Below are 17,668 nucleotides of genomic sequence, written 5' to 3'. Positions count from 1 at the left end.
ATAAAATATATATATAAATATAAATATATAAATATATATATATTCTTTTCCATATTCTTTTTCATTATAAGCTATTACAAGATACTGAATATAATTCCCTGTGCTATATTCTAGGACCTTGGTGTTTATCTATTTTATATATAGTAGTTAATATCTGCAAATCCCAAACTCCCAATTTATCCCTCCACCCCCTATTTCCCCCACTGGTAACCATAAGTTTGTTTTTTATGTCTGTGAGTCTGTTTCTGTTTTGTAAGTAAGTTCATTTGTGTCTTTTTTTTTTTTTTTAGATTCCACATATAAGTGATATCATATGGTGTTTTTCTTTCTCTTTCTAGCTTTCTTCACTTAGTATGACAATCTCCAGGTCCATCCATGTTACTGCAAATGGCATTATTTTATTCTTTTTTATGGATGAGTAGTATTCCATTATATATGGACTACATATTTATTCCATGGTATATTTCTTGGAAAAAAATTATACACACATATATATACACAATAGAATGGAATATATGTACACACACACACACACACCACAACTTCTTTATCCAGTCAGTTGTATCTATTAAAGTTAACATGTGCACACTCTATATGCCAGGAAATCCACATCCAGGTGTACACCCAACTGAAAGGTGTCCAGGTATTCACGAAAAGACACGTACAAGAATTTTCATAATAGCTTTATTCATAATAACCCAAGGCTAGAAACAACCCAAAGACCTATCAATAGGAGAATGGCTAAATAAATTGATGAACTGTAGTATACCGTATATAAATATTTATGGGCACGTGCACACACACGTATATACTACACACGTACGCTCACACACATACAACAGAATACTACAAAACAGTAGGAAAAAGTACAAACCATTAACAAGTGCAACAAAGTAAATGGACCTCAAGATAGTATGTTGAGTGGAAGAATCCAGACACTAAAGTGCACGCTGCATGATTTGATTGATACTAAATTCACAAGGAGGCTAAACTCTTCCCTATTGATAGAAATATGAACAATAGTTACCTCAGGGGTGGGTGTAGATGGAGAAGGATCATGGGAGAATCTTTGGGGTACTAGAAAGATTCCATATCTTGACCTAGGTGTATATGTACATATGGAAAATTTCATCAAGATAAATGCTTAAGATTAATACATTTACATATTTTATTTACTGTAAGGTAAAGTTGAAGTTATTTCATTGACATTATACCTCAATAAAAATAGTTAACTAAAAAAAGAGAAAGAAAATAATTTGAATACAGTATCACATTAATGAACTTTTAAAAAGGAAAAACTTTCCTTGTACTAATTTATTTCAGTAAAACATAAGTTCAGGACAAGAAAAACTGTACGTGTATATAAATATACATACTAAAAAGATTTCATTTACTATAGTAAAACAAGTTCCTAAATATGGATGGAAGAATATCCTTATGACAAGCATACAGAATCCACACAAAGAAAATTGCAAATCTTTCCTGAGAGACATTAATGTCTTGAATAAATGGAACAACATGTCATATTTTGGGGTAGAAAAATCTAATACCATGTCAATAACAGTCTTCCCCCCAATTATGTGACTTCTTTAACATTATCCCAAATAAAATTCAAACAGAAAATGTTTAAACTTAACAAAATTAAGTTTAACTTTAAGTTAACTTAAAACTTAACAATATCCTATTATTCATGTAAGTAGAATAGCTAAGATATTTTAAAGTAAGGGCGATGATAGGAGCCTTCATTTAACAGACAATAAAGCAGAAATACTGTAGAGTGGAAGTAATAGTACAAAATAGACAACCGTGGCTACAGGATGGAAATTCACTAATGCACACAAAGGTATAAAATAGTTTAGTTTGAGATTAAGGTAGCTGCTCAAATCAGTGGAGGAAGGCTAGATTATTTAATTAATATTTGATTAATAAGGGCAATGGGCTAGTAATTTATAATATAAAATTAGAAACCTACCTGTAAGCTTAAAACAAAGTAAATCGGGATGGACTGATTATTTAATGTTTAAAATAAATCTGCCAACATGATGGACTGAATTGCTGTAAGAAGCCCAGGATCCCCTATTCTAAAAGTACAAAAAGGAAATCCACAGGTACCAGGAAATGGAAAAACTAAGTTAAAATCAGAGCAGTTTTAAAGGGAGTTAGAAACCAGATGGCCTATAATGTTATTAGAACCAGGTAGATGTCCAAAGCACTCTCGCTTAAATTGAGGCGCTTAGCCTATTTATATGTATGTAATTATTGGTAAATAATTATCTGATTATTAGGCTACATCTACCACCTTACTGTTTATTTTCTATTTGTCCCTCTGTTTTTGTTCATTTTTTCGGCTTTTCGTAACTTTTTGGAGATTATTTTTTAGCATTCTGTTTTACCCTCTTCATTGGATTTTCAGTTACACCTCTTTGTTTTATTTTTGGTTCTTACCCTAGGGATTGCAGTGTGCAACTTTAACTTTTTACAGACTATAATTTATCAGTATTATGCTATTTCACATGTAGTGAGAAACTAAACAATAAACTTCCTTTGATCTCCTTCCGTCCTTCGTACTATTATGATCATATATTTTACTTTAACTTCTTATGTCATAAACCCTGTGATAGATTATTATTATTCTTTTTGCCTTAAACTGTCAATTGTACTTTAAAAAATTCTGGGAAGAGATTTTAAAAATCTATTTTATTTACCTCCATGCTTGCTATTTCCTGGAACTCTTTAGTTCTTCCTGTTCACTTGTGTTTCCATCTGAGATTACTTCCCTTTAGTTTGAAGAACTTCCATTAGCACTTCTTGTAGTAAGGGTCTGCTGGCTAGAAATGCTCTCCACTTTTGCTTATGTGAAAATGTCTTTATTTCACCTTAATATTTGAAGATGTATCATTTCACCAGCTCTAGGATTCAAGGTTGAAGGTTTTTTTTATTTCCGCTTTTTAAAGATGTTATTGTCGTCCATTGTCGTCTGGTTTGCACTGTTTCTAATTTTTTAAAAATCGTAATTCATATCCATGTTACCTGATGTGTAATCTTCCTTTTTTGCTCTGACTTCTCTTAATGTTTTCTCCTCGTCTTTTTCAGCAATTTGATCATGATGTGTCTAGGTGTCAATATTTACCCCATTTGAGACTTGTTAAATTTCTTGGATGTTAATTGACGTTTTTCACCAAACTTGAGAAATATTTGGCCGTGGTTTCTGGAAAACTTTTCTGTCATATCCTCTCTCTCTTCTATGATTCCAATTACATATATTTTAGATGATTTGATATTATTCCATATGTCACTGATGATTTGTTCATTGTTAAAAATATTTTTCTCACTCTGCTTCCATTTGATTCATGTGTATTGTCCTGTCTCTATGGAGCCTTTGTTCTGTAACATCCAGTGTCTGATATGCTTTTAATCCCATTGAGCAGAATGGCTTCAGATAATTTACTTGCCAGTTCTAGAATTTTCAATGGGTTCTATGTTAAAGTGTCGATTTCTTTTCTGAAATACCCATCTAATTCTTTCCTTATTATATACATCTTTTCCTATAAATTCTGTAGCATATTTAAATTGTTATTCCTTGTCTGATCTCTCATTGAGGGACATTCCATAAATTGCTAGATGGTGCACTTCAAAATCAAGATCATGAAAAGAAAGACTGAGAAACTGTCCCAGACTGGAGATGACTCAGGAACGTGACCACTAAACACAGTGCATGATTCTGCCCCCTTTCCAGTCTCTGCTGTCTCCATGCCTGGCCTCAGCCAGGCACCTGCTTATCCCACCCCACAACCTCAGGCCAGTAAAGCCATCTGCTCTACCCAATTGCAGGCGGGGAGCAGCCCCTTCTGGAACGCTATAGATTTCCACTGCCCTTACCTCACTTGGCAGTTTTCAAGCATAAAAGCCTCTCAGATAGTTGTTATGATTTTGATCAGTTTCCACTGAAATAGTTATTTCTGTCAATTTTGCCTGGCTTACAGTTGTTTCTTGGGAGGAGAGTTTACCAATCTCCACATTAGGCCTTAGCCAGAAATCCTGCCTCGATACCTTATAACTGGAGAGACAGGTTTTTTTAAATAAATATATTAGCAATAACATCATAGATGATTGGAGAAGAGGTAAGTTGGAGCTGATGTATTTTAAGATCCTAATCTTACTTGGAAGCTAAAATTTACTTGTTAAGTTAAATAAGCACATTAAAATTTTAAGAGCAATTGCTAGAAAATGGAACATATGACTTCAAACTAATCGAGGAAATCTAGGGAGGAACAAGGAAGACTCAATCATCCGTTAAAGGAATAAAAGATGGGAAAGGAAAGAAGAAAAGACAGAAGTATAGTAAATTAAAAAAGGAAAATAGTATCAGGAGAAAAGTCCTATATATCAGTAGTCATAGTAAATGTAAGTGAATTAAGCTTTTCTGTTATGGTACAGAGAATATTCAAATGGATTAAAAAGCCAACATCTAGAGACACACTCTATACTAGAGGCATATCTAAAATAAGGACATAGAAATTTTAAAGTTAAGAAATGGAAAAAATATATATTACACAAATAGTAACCAAAAGAAAACTGATTTAACCATATTCATAAGAATCACTTAGCAATAGAGAGAGAAATTCACCAAGAAAACATAGCTGTTGTAGAGTTCGTGGGATTGTAAACTGCTGCAAACTCCCTGGAAGATGATGTATGAATGTACCCAAGGTCAGACTTCAAAAGAACTTGGAAGTCATGAAATTCCATTTCTTGGAATGTATCCTAAAGAAATCGTTGTGCAGATGAGCAAAGATTCATAGAAAATGATGTGCCACAGATAGTAGTTGTTAGAACTAGGGGCCCTGGAGTCTAGGTTTGAGTCGTGTCTATGCTTCAGCTTTCTGGTCTGTAACATTTGGAATACGAACGGTACCTACTTCATAGGGATGTTACAAATATTAAATGGAGAAGTACACATAATGTGCTTAGAAGAGTAGCTGGCACATAATGATGAAAGCAAACGCTACATGGTGTTTAATGTGTTCTAGATGATCTAGACCCACTAACTCACTTGACTCTTAACGGACTCTTCTGATAAGTTCTATTGTTATCTTCCCTTTAGAGATGAGGAAACTAAGGCACAGAGAGGTTGGGTAACTTAGTAAATCTATGGGCAGGATCTGAACTCAAGCAGTTTAGTGTCTGCGTCTGTGCTCTTCAGCACTGTGCTGTTATGACTCAGCCACAGCATTGGAAGCAATCCAAATGGGGATTTGAGTAAGTAATTTATTCATAAAATGGAATACTGTCCATTTTAAACACCAGTGTAGAAGTAGATAATAGAAATAGCTCAATTTTATTAGGTACTTTACTATGTAAAAGAGACTATTATAAGCATTTTATTGATCAATGAATCCTCATAAAAATTTAAGAAGGAACTATTATTATTCCTTTCCAGGTGTGGAAATTGAGACATACAGTGTGGGTCACTTGCCCGTAGCTGACCTGGCAGAGACAGGACTAGAATCTGGGCAGTCTGAGTCTTACCTTTAGTCTTGACACTATGCCAGAGATACAGGCATGTAAACGCCGCAGCCTGCCTCCCTTGGCTATCCCTTAAATGGCACCCTCCCCTCCCCTCCCCTCACAATTATTCCCAGCCCACAATAATACTCAAAATTTCCCTTTCTCTCATCTCCCACATTGGATCTGTAATCAAGTCTTGTTCAAGTCTGTCTCCAAAATGTATCTTAAATCTGCCCACACTTTTCCATTCTCTCCACATCCCTCATCTCTTCTCGGTCTGACAATTGCAATGACCTCTCTCAAGGTTCTTACTTACCCACTTTTCAGACCCACTCTAGACAGCTGCCAGGGAGAACCTTTCAAAATGTAAAGAGATTCTAAAAAAAAAAAAAAAAAAAAAAAAAAAGTTTTATTCCCCTGCTTAAAATTATGGGAAGTTTTGCATTACAGTTTGCATACAATCTATACTCCTTAACATCAAGGTCCCCTCTGCCCTCCTTTGTCACCTCCTGGTGCCGCCTCTGCCCAAGACTTCTTCCTGTGCTCACTTCACTGCAAGTTCCCTTCCTCCTCTGGGACCCCCACATTCTGCCTGAACGGTCCCTCCCCATACAGTTCATAGAGCTGATTTTTTCTGATCTTCAGGGATCACTGGAAATGTCATCTCCTCGGAGAAACCATCTCTGACCACCCAGTCCACAGCAGTCGCTGCTAACTCCAGTTTTCTCTCTCAGGCTTTCTCCCATTTTTTTCCTTTGTAACGCTTTACTCTTTCAGTCACCAAATACTTATTGAGCACCTACTATATGTCAGCCACTATTCTAGGTGCAGGGAATACAGCCAATAAAACAGGGCTCATTACGGTTTGCAGTTATAGTTTACATATTTATGTGATGGGATAACTCATATACATACACGTTTTGCTTTATCTCCATGTATACAGAAAACCCAGGAAGGAAAATGGGATTCCCTTCCCTCAGTTCTCAAAGCAGCTTGACCTCTGTGGTTTAATGTCTAGGTGTTTTGGGAGGGTCGGATCTCCCAGGTGTTGGTGGGTTTCTGAGGAAACAGCTAGAATTGGGCAAGGGAAGGAAGGAATGGAAGCTGGTGTTTTGAAAAGAAAGCAGAGGGGTTTGTGCCAGGAATCTGAGTAATTCCCAGGGGCAGGAGGCAGTGGGGGCCAGGATTTCCTCTGAGGTTGGAAAGCCAGTGCCTCCAGCTCGGAAGCAGCCGGGGCTGGTGGGAACCCACGCGGGGGTCGATGGGAACAGCGCAGGGCTGGGCAGCGCGATGCTGGAGGTGCTGGCAGAGCGGGCGGCCCGGCAGGACCGCAGGGACTGTGGTGGTGGGCTGAGCATGCCAGAGCCGCCTCCGATTTTCTGGCCACAAAAACCCCAGGCTTTGGGGATAATCCATGGGAAAGGAAATGACCCCAACAAATAATGTTGAACTTAGTGCAAGCTGTGGCATGGATGACGCTGGGAGCCAGATTTGCTGGGATTTGGGAGGAATAACTCTTTCACACCCAAGCGTCAAGAGCAGTTCCTACCAGTTGCTTCAGCCCAGCGGGGGCCTGCCCTCCAGTCCCGAGGTCGGTTTTGTTCAGGATTGTGTGTCCAGTGCCTAGCAGAACACTCAGCCCCTAGGGGCTCAGTAAATGCTCATTAAATGAACGACTCTGGAAAATTATACATGAAAAATGGTAGCATGACTCCCACAGGAGAAGGGATTACCAGTGATTTTAAAGTTTACTTCATCAAAGTTATAAATGCTCATATCTTTTGACCTTAAACTACCATTTCTAGAAATTTATCTTACAGATATATGACCATATGTGAGAAATTATGTGTACACGAGGCATTTCTTTGTAGACTTTTTGTAATAGCAACAGATTGGAAACAATCCAAATATCTATCTGCAGCCGAGTTACTAAATAAATGCAATGAAATACTATACAGCTGGAAAAAATGGGAAAGTCTTATATAATGAAAAGGAATGATCTCCAGGATATATTGCTAAATGAGAAAAAAAAAAACAGTAGGTAGAACAGTATGTGAGTATGATATGCAAAAAGGAAAAAAGAACAGGCAAGTGTCTATTTGTTTTGTTTGTGAGTGACATCTCTCTGGCAAGTTACACAAAAAACTGAAAATGCTGGTTGCCTGTGGGGAGGGGAACAGAGTGGCTGGAGCAGGGTGGGAGGGAAGGTTTTTGCTGATTATCTTCTTGTTCTTTTAAAATTTTCGATCATATTAACGTGTTTCCTATTTTTTAAAATAGCTTAAAATTTCAAGAAAATCGTCATTTACTTTTTTTGCTTCTCTTTTTTTAATTGTCTCATAAATGAGACTACTTGCATTTTTTTTAATTTTTAAAAAGGAAGGAAAGAGGTAACAGTGGAGCGCCATTGACTGAAAGTTAGGCCTAACTGAAAAGAAAAAAAAAGCTACATCATTTTTCATCTGGAAATGCATTTTGAGCGGTGCCCCTTTGTATTAAGGATGTTCAACCAAATGTGGTTGAGTCTTTTCATCAATGAAACTAGTAACAGGAATCATGTAGGGACTATATTCTTTAAAACATGTCCTGTGAATTCCTCTAAGTAGAAGTGATTTAGAAATCCACTTATATTGCAGTCTCCTCTTCAAACTTTATTGTCATCAACATCTGTTTTTTAAAAGAAAACAGCTTTCATTCTGGGAATACCGCTGAGCTCTGTCAAAGCTACTTACAGGAACCCAAAGTGTCTACAGTCTGGGGGAGCAGACTGCAGCCCACGTGAACACCAGAGGCCTGGCTGGGGCTGGTGTGGGAACCGGGGTGAAGGGCTGGGCCACAGAGTCCTTATGAAATAAAATCAGAGTATTGAATGAGTGGGAAGCCAGGGGCCATAGCAACTCAGTGCTTTTAAGATGTTATTAGTTTACTAGCCAAACAAATGAGCACCCCAGACTCAATAAAATAGCCCAAGCATCCTCAGAATCCCACCTCCCTGTAATTCTCTTATGCCACCTGTCCTGCTGGGCTTTCCAGTCTTCAGCGACACGTCCTAATGGTCCCCACCTTTGTTGAGTTGCTCAGTGTATTGGATGTTGCCCTCATTTGATCATCGACAGGTGATGCCTTCTTTAATTATGTCCCCACTGTGGAAAGTTTGAGCTGGAAGAGACCTTAGAGGCCATCTCCATTGTCTCCATTTTGCAAATAAAGACAGAGGCCTAAAGAGTTGTAGGTAGTGTGTCTGAGGTCACCCGTCAAGTTAGCAGCAGAGTCCTGTGCACGTGAACTTCTACTGCTTGTCGTTGTTGCTGCTGTATCCACTGCACCTCTAAGACTTAGAGGAGCAGGCTGACATCTTTCAAGTGCTGGTGCCACTACTGATTAGCTGGAGGACCTTGGACAAGTTCCTGAAACTCGAGTCTCGGCTCACTCATCCAAAAATTAAAATGAGAAAATTCAACTTTGCAATTGGATGAAATAACTTGAAAAATGCCTGGAAAGTAGAAAAATGTTCAGCAAATATGAGTTTCCCATCCCTGCCCTTGATCCCTTTACAGATGGACTTTGTCTTTATTTGCAAAGTGGAGAAAGTGGAGGTGGCCCCTAAGGTCCCTCCCAGCTCAAATACTCTGTGAAAGACCTTTGTATATAGAAGGCACTGGAAAATGTTTATTGATTTTGATGGATGGATTGATTGCTAAGTACTAACTTAGAGTTAACTCTAAGACATCAAGCTGCTCAGAGACATCAAGCTGCTTCCAGCTTTACCTAAGATGTCTTTGGGACTTTTCAGTTGTCTCCGCTGTGCAATTCTCCTTTCCTGCCTCCCTGCAGAGTGAGCTGGGAGCCCCAGCTTATCCAGTCTGGGGATAGTTAAGGATTTTTCATTTGCCAGAGGAAGACTGTGGGCAGGAGACTAGGACTCCGCCGCTACGTGAAGGATGCCAAAGGCATTTTCAGTTCAAGGCAGGTGGCAGTCAGAGAAGAACTCTCTCTTCTCCATCTCCTCCCTGGCCTTGGCTGGGCAGTCTGTAGCCATGAACCAGGAAGAGGGAGGCTCACAGCCCATCAGGGCTTCCCTACTCTGGCCTCTGGGCCTATCCTCATCCACCTGCCTCAAAGGCAATGGTAACTCTTAAATATTCACAGTTCCTTTCTCCCAAGGGAGAGGACAGAAGAGAAAACAGAGAGGAAAAGGGAAAATAGGAAAACAGCAACACAGAGAGGCCCACCAGCCACTTCTGAAATGACCGCGCCTGTGACACAGCACATTATCCTACCCCACAGTCTGTGCTGAGAGATACAGGAAATTAAATGAGACAGCATATGGAAAATACCTGTCCAGCATCTGGCATATCATATGGGCTCAATAAAAGGGCAACTGATGAGTGGATTTAAAGTCCGAAGACTTGAAGCTGGAAGACTGTGGTGAGAAATTTATAAAGCAATGCACACACCTCTCAGAGAAGCTAAGATAAAAACAGTGACAACACCAAATGTTGGCAAGGATGCAAATCACTCATATGTGGCTGGTGGGAATAGAAAATGGTACAGCCATTCTGGAAAAGTTTGGCAATTTCTTATAAAAATAAACATGCAACTATGCTACAAGCCAGTAATTAATTGTACCATTGGGCAATTATCCCAGAGAAATAGAGACTTAAGTTTACACAGAACCTATAATGGGACGTTCATAGCAGCTTTATTCCTAATTGCCGACTACTGGAAGCAACCCAGATGTCCTTCCATGAGTGAATGGTTAAACCGATGGTGGTTAAATCCACACCAGGGTAAGTTACTCAGCAACAAACAAAGAACAAACTAGTGATAACATGCCACAACCTGGGCTCATCTCAAGGAGATTATGCTGATTTTAAAAAGTCAGTTCCAAAAGGTATCACATACCATATGATACTGTTTCATTTGTATAACATTCTTGAAATGACAAAAGTATAGAGAATTCAAACAAATTGCCAAAAGTTGCCAGTTTCCAGAGGTTAGGGACTGGGTGAGGGTGGGGCCAAGGCAGTGGGCCAGAGAGGAAGGTAGGTGAGGTTACAAAAGGCCAGAGGGAGGGATCCCTGCAGTGCTGGAACTGTTCTAGCTGTTCTATCTTGATCTGGTGATGGGTACACGAGCCTGCACAGGTAATCATAGTACTAAATACACACACACATGCATGTGCACACACACACACGTGTAAAACTGGTGAACTCTGAATTGGATGAGCGGACTACATCCGTGTTAATTTCCTCCTTGTGATACTGTACTATAGTTTTGCACCCAGTTAGGGGAGAGGGGGTGATGGGTACTTGGGTTCCCTCTGTATCATTTCTCACAACTGTGTGTGACTCTGCAATCACCTCAAAATAAAATGTTGAATTCAGCAGACAAAAAAAATGAGGGGAGGGTATAGCGCAGTGATAGAGCAGGTGCTTAGCATGCAAGAGGTCCTGAGTTCAATCCCCAGTACCTCCATTATAAATAAATAATTAAATAACCTAATTACTCCCCCAAATAGTCTTGATTCAGAAAGAAAAAAAGAAAGAAAGAAAGAAAGAAGGAAAGAAGGAAGGAAAGAAGGAAGGAAAGGAAGAAAGAAAATATTAAAAAAAAAAAAAGAGAAAACAAAAGAAGTCTTTTCTAAACTGTAAGAATTGTGTATGTGTGTGTATATAATATTATTTCTATAGTTAGAGTTCTAGGAGCATATTTATAGTTGCCAAAATGTCAGACTATTTATTACAGTACTGCTTATAATAACACAAGACTGGGAACAACTTAAATACTTACGTGTCCATCAACAGAAAACTGGTTAAATAAATTGTAGTGCATTTGTAAAATGAATGCTGTACAACTTTAAAATAAAACGAGTAAGCTCTTTGAACTAATAAGACAGATTCTAAGGATATGTTGTTAAGTTTAAAAAAAAAGATGCAGGACAGTGTATAGAGAATGATACAATTTGTATTTTTAAAATATGACTTGGATATATATTTAGACATCCCTGGAAGTATACACAACAAACTATTAACAGTGGTACCTGGCTTGGTTTGGTTTGGTTTTTGCCGTAAAGATGGAGGCAAGACCAAGATGGGGAGCCCACCTCCACTGTATGTCATTTGTATATTTTTTTGGTTTTTGAACTATTTGACTAAATGACCTATTCAGTATATTCATTTAATCCGATCATTTTATAGATGACAGTTGAGCTACAGATCTCTCTTTTATACTGAGCAAACTTTGCCTCAGGCCTTTGGCAGCGTGCTAGTGAACATGGGTGTTTTAACACCTCTCTCTCTGGCAGCCTGCAGCACACAGGGCTGTGATCTGTGAAGTCTGCAGGTGGGTGCCGGGAGACGGAATGACCTGAGGAGGTTCAGAGCGTCCTGGAGAAGCAGGCAACTAAGCTGAGAGCAGATAATTCAAAGAAGAGAGGTAAGACCCCAAAAGGAGTCGGGAGGCGGTAGTGCAGAGAGGAAAGGCTGCTTCCTCAGGGACACAGGGTCAGGGAGGGCCCCCAAGGCCCCCACACTCAGCTCCCCAGGACCAACCCCTCACCGGTAGCTGCTTTGCAAAATCGGGCCTCTAACTTTTTCCAAGTGTAACCATTTTGCAGTAAGCAATCTAGAAACACTGTTGACATATATGTCTTCTCTGCCAGTGCCCCTCCTAAAGAAGCATGTGAGTGTCTTTCACATTCATTTAACACTTACCCTCTGTAACGAGCACCTACCTAATGTCCCTGGACTTTTAGTGGGCATTGTATCGTTGGAGCTGGGGCTCCTTTGCCACCTACCCGAGGCTCTTCTCTGTCTCTCTGCCTCTGTCACCATCCCCACTGTGCCAGAGGGGTGCAAGCATTGTCCTCTTCATTACTCCAGGGCCTGTCCAACCCCAGGCCCTTGGGTGACTGGCTACCCCGCTTAGCTGGACTGGACTCCCGTGCACCTCTAAGTCCTGCCTCCAACCCCCAGAAGGAGCCACATCTGTAGTACAGCATGGTTCCCTGGTTTAGGATAAGATCAGCCAATTTATTCCCCCAGTGGCCGTGCTCTCTCCCATTTCTGGGCCTTTGCATGCATGACTTTCTCTGCCTGGAACACAATTCAGAGCTCATTTATTAGGTACCTACACTAGGTCAGGTACTGACCTACCAGTGAGAGCTAGCCCCCAGTGGTGAACAAAGCAGACCAAAAGCCCTATTCTCATCACCTGTACAGCTGTTTTAGGTGGCACATCTATTCCAGGAAAATGTTCCTGACTTCTCCAGCACTGTTGGTGCCCCTCCTATGTGAGCCCTGAGACCCTGTCCCTCCCAGCAGGGCAGTGGCTTCCTTTTGGGCCCAGGCCTCCAAGGATGGATGGATCTGCTGGGGCAGCCCTCTCCCACCCAGAATGGACCCCCCTCTCCTCGCATATGGGCCCAGATGGCACTTCCTCCCAGGCCCTTCCCTGCCCAGGAGATAAATTCATTTCACAGAATTATTTGGCAGGTTAAGTGAGATAATTGGTTGCCAACCTCCCAGACCATGGCCTGGGGCAAAGATGATGAAAAAATTTGTCTCATTGTAGTGCAGTGTTTACAAGCAATGGTTACGGGGTCCGACGGGGTTCAAATCTTAACATATCATTTATAAACTCTATGACTTGGAGCAAAGTACTTAATTACTCTGTAATTCAGTTTCCCCATCTATAAAATGGGGACCAATGAAAATAACAGCTAAGGTATTTTGAAAATGTAGACTGTGCATTTCTAAGCACGTACATACCTTACCTCTTCAACCGTCACAAGAATCCCATGACACGGGGACATTTACCAGCCTCATTTTACAACTAGGTTAACACATTCACCAAAACCACTCAGCTGGTAGCAGTGAGCCAGGCTGCCCATTTGCAAAGTGCCTTGAACCCTCCACTCACCCCAGGTTTCCTAGTGTATCTACCACATTGAGCTGTTGGAGGAATTAAATGAAATGATATGTGTGACGCCCTTGGCACAGTGTTCAGCACATGGTCAGTGAACCACAAATATTCGTGATGTTTATTACTGTTATTGCTCTAACCATCAATTTGCTCAATAGCAAAACGGTTCCCAAGGTGAGTAAAGACTTAAGTGAGGGAGTAAAGTTTTTTGTCTGGTCCAATCAGATCAGCAGAAAAAGCAGACCAGTACCAGGGAGCTCTGTCGAGGCTGGATCTAGGGCAATTAATTTTCCCATAAATGTTTCAGCGGTGGCCAGTGTTGTGTAAGACATAACAGTGGATGCAGCAGACCTTGGTGGATATTTTATTGCTCAGACAGAATGGGCTCCCGAGCTGTATATCCCAGGCTGACCTCACAGCTAGGTCATCACCAGCAGGCATTTCCTGAACACCTCCTGTGCACTCAGGTGCTGGGAGCAGGCAGAGAGAGGAGGTGGAATAGGAGCTGGTGTGGGACTCATTACCCCACATGAGCGACGTGACAGTCCAGCTCTCAGGGGCACTGCAGGACAAAACATGAACGCAAGATGTTAAATAATGCTGTCTGGCAGGCACGCAGCTCCAAGCCAATCACCAACACCAGGCTATAGACAGTGAGAGCTATGAATGTAAGGGAAAAACAGATCCCACAGGCAGGAAAGCTGCTTGGAGAAGGAGAACCTTCGAGTGACAAGTGGGATCTGGGTAGATATTAAGGAATGCAAGTAGGAAGCTCATTCCAGGAAAGCAAAACGAAATTTGCAAGGAAACAGAGCCAAAGTATAGCATGAGGATATGTTGAAGGTAGCGTGGCAGAAGGTGGGGTCGGGAGAGGGTTGTGTAGGGGGGAAGGGGAGGCCAAGGGTGCAGTGTGCAGGGGAAGCCACAGCCTCCCAGCACAACCAGAGGCCACAGGGAGCGGGGAGGGGGGTCCAACTGACCAAGCAGTGCTGGTCTCCCCATTAAGCTGCCTCCCCAGCTCACAGCAGGTGTCTGGCCCACAGCAGGCACTCACCAGTGTGTTGTCAAAAAAGGAGCTTCAGTCAGATTAGCATGCTGGGCTGGCTAGGGGGCCAGGGCTGGGGAGTGGGGTACATTTCAGAGTCCACTGTTGGAAGTTACAAGAGCCTATAGGATAGGAAGATGGCAGACAGAGTTTATCCTCTTTCTCAGTACTCAACCTCACCCTCCATCATCACCCATGACCCCTCCAAACACGGTGGTGGAGGATGGAGGGAGGATGTTCATTGTGGCATCAACTCACATGTTCTTGGCAGAATGGCCTGTGTCTCTGGATTGCTCTCCTTGGATTCTACCTAGAAAGAGTTTTTGTCTAATGTTGCCAGCCAGTCTTTGCCATACCCCAAGGTTCACCCAGAAGTAGACAAAGCAGGAAGTCAGGGTCAGACAGAGACTTGAGGTATCCTGGACCACATCATTGGCCCCTCTTGAAACTGGTAGCCCTTAAACATTCATTAAACATATGGAGAAAACAGTACGAGCAGTGGGTGAAGAGCAGAGAAAGACAGCCCAGCCTCCACCCGGTTCACAAATTAAGTTCCGCTGCCTACACTCACCTCCCCCCATCATCTCCTGGAGATCCTCTAGCAATATCAGTTATTCCTAGAGTACACATCTTTTGTGGCTTATCAAACTATTCCTTCTGTTTCCAAAGCTCTCCTTGAAAACATTTCTTTCATTCCACAAATACTCATTTAGCACCGATAGGGGCTGGAGACACTGCAGTGAATCAAATAGCTGGTGGTCCCTTAAAACATTGCATTGTTTTGACAAACATCCTATATGACAGGCACCATTCTAAGCACTCTGCAAGATTCAGTTATTTTATCCTCATTAACAGCCCTCTGAGGTAGGTGCCGTTATTACCCCACTTTACAGGTGGGGAAACTGAGGAGCAAAGTTTAAAACTTAAGAATCAAAGCAGGATTTAGACAGGATAATCTGGCTTCTTAACTGAAATGTTTAACTTCCAAACAACAGAGGTAGATTTCCTCTGCTCCGTCCCATTCGTTGCTCCCTGTGGATTGGTACCTCTTAACCCAGAGTGTCTTGAGGGCAGGGCTTGGCGCTCAGTTTTCCTCTAAAGGAGCAGACAAAAGGGACGGAGCTCCCTTTCCCACCTCCCCAGAGATGCTTGCGCAAAGATGCTGCAGGGCTTCATTTCAAAATCCTGTGGGCTCTCTCCTCTCTGGGCACCCACCTCAGACGTGCTTCAGGCCTCACGTGACCGGGCGCCTACTCCACCCTGCGGGCAGGTGGCAGAGTCTCCTACGGGGCCCTGAGAGGAGGGACCCTCTCTCCACCTGGTCTCAGGGGGTGGGTTTTCTCCTGCCTTCCCCTCTTCTCAGCTCGTTCCAGCTCACCACAGGCCTGAGTGAGCTAGTCAGGGCCAGGTTTGCAGGCGCTTCCTCGGGAATCGAACCTCTGCCTCTTCTCAGACAGAGCCTGTCCTCGGGGCTTCACCCTGAGTGTTTTCATGCTGCAGCTTAAACCCCCCACCGCCTCTCCTGCTGCTGCTACCTTGACGCTCACAGGAAGGGCAGCCTGCTCTCCTGTGAGATCCCTTTACACAGACTAAACAGTCCCCATGCCACCTCCTGGCAGAGCGCCATTCCTGGACAGAACATGCCTCTCTGGCTCCCCCAAACTCCACCTTGAGTTTCGTATGAAATTTTTTATCCCCTCTTTTTTCTTAATTAAAAAAAAGATCCCTCAAGCACATCAAACAAAATAACAGAGATGCTCTAATGTATCAACAAAATATTAAACTAATACCGTGTTGTGCTCAAATAACACATTTTCCCACTTTGGAACAACCTGACAGAGCAGATAGGTGTTTATTAGAAAAATATTAAGACAATATCTCACTGTGCTTGTGTGACACGTTTTCCCATTTTTCGTGGTATTTCCCTGTATATCACCTCATTTCATCCTCACAGCAGCCCTCTCAGGTAGCTAGTCCAAATATTATCATGTCCATGTGACAGATAGATAAACTGAGGCCCAGAAAGGCAAGTAGATTTGCCTAGAGTCACACAGCCTGTTTGGGACCCACCTGGTTTCCCCACGCCAAGCCTTGCTGTGTTCACCAAGCCAGCACATGGCCCTGTGGCCTCTTCTCAAATTATCTCCCAGGTCAGAGAGACTGAGGGAGGCCTTTGTTGTCCAAACTCAGGAAGAAGCCAGACCTAAAAGTCAGTGGGGAAATTGGAGCCAGACTTCTTGAAAGCAAAGGGACAGTGGCTGTGCCCGGCTTGGAGACCCTGCTGGGCCAGCGGGATGTGTGGAGAGTCCCTGGCTACAGAAACCCCTGGACGGTTAGATAGAGAATTCAGTGATCTGCTTAGGATTGTTGTGCAGAGAACTTGGGGCCCCTGTGGACACTGTGTTCCCTTCATTCATTTATTCCACCTAAAAATCATCATGTGCTGTATGGACAAGGTCCTGCAGTAGGAACCTGGTTACCATCTTCCTGTGCCACGTCCTCCAGGTGGGAGGGCTGGGGGGTAAATTGCCCCCCCGCCCCCCACAGCACCTTCTAGATCTGCACTAATACAATAGCCACAGATGGCTACGGAGCCCTTGAAATGTGACTAGTGCATTTGAAATCTTAAATATTTATTTCATTTTAATTAATTTTAATTTAAAAACGGATACTGGATTCAGTCACTGGAAAGCTAAATCAAGTGGTTTGGAACAACCTGCTTACGTGGGGCTACTTTTTCAACGGTTTGATGAAATCTAAATACCAACCAGTATTTCAGATGATGGACGATCTGGCCCCTGAACTGAAACGTGCTGTAAGTGTAAAAACACACTAGATTTCAAAGATTAGTAGACAAGGAAAGTAAAATATCTGCTACAACTTTTTGTATTGATTACATGTGGAAAGGATAATATTTTAGATGTATTGGGTTAAATGAAATATATTAGTAACATTAATTTTACTTGTTTTTATTCTTTTGTGTGGCTTCTAGAAATTTTAAAATTTCATATTATGTATCTTATATTATATTTCTGTTGGACAGCGGTGGCCTAGACAACCCCCTTCCTCCAAAGCAAATAAAAAGCAGGGTTGAGGGGCCGTAGATTTTGGAAAGCAGCAAAGGGAACTCTAGGAGGAAAAAAGATCCTGACAGGCTCCAGGAAGTACATGATGTTGGTCTTTATTCAA

The 17,668-nt window shown here is 41.8% G+C and overlaps 1 long non-coding RNA gene across 8 annotated transcripts in view; it reads left to right on the top strand.

Moving 5' to 3' along the window:
* The window catches only part of LOC141579862 (uncharacterized), a 225,336-nt gene that overhangs the window by 182,946 nt on the left and 24,722 nt on the right, over window positions 1–17,668 (top strand). For all 8 annotated transcript variants that reach the window (XR_012511941.1, XR_012511940.1, XR_012511935.1 and 5 more), the window contains one exon: window positions 11,816–11,946. This is a non-coding gene — a long non-coding RNA (uncharacterized LOC141579862). The remainder of the gene's footprint in view (window positions 1–11,815; window positions 11,947–17,668) is intronic.

The sequence above is a fragment of the Camelus bactrianus genome, chromosome 15, assembly GCF_048773025.1.
Source record: "Camelus bactrianus isolate YW-2024 breed Bactrian camel chromosome 15, ASM4877302v1, whole genome shotgun sequence".
NCBI classification, from domain to species: Eukaryota; Metazoa; Chordata; class Mammalia; order Artiodactyla; family Camelidae; genus Camelus; species Camelus bactrianus.
This window is presented reverse-complemented; position numbering and strand designations above follow the sequence as displayed.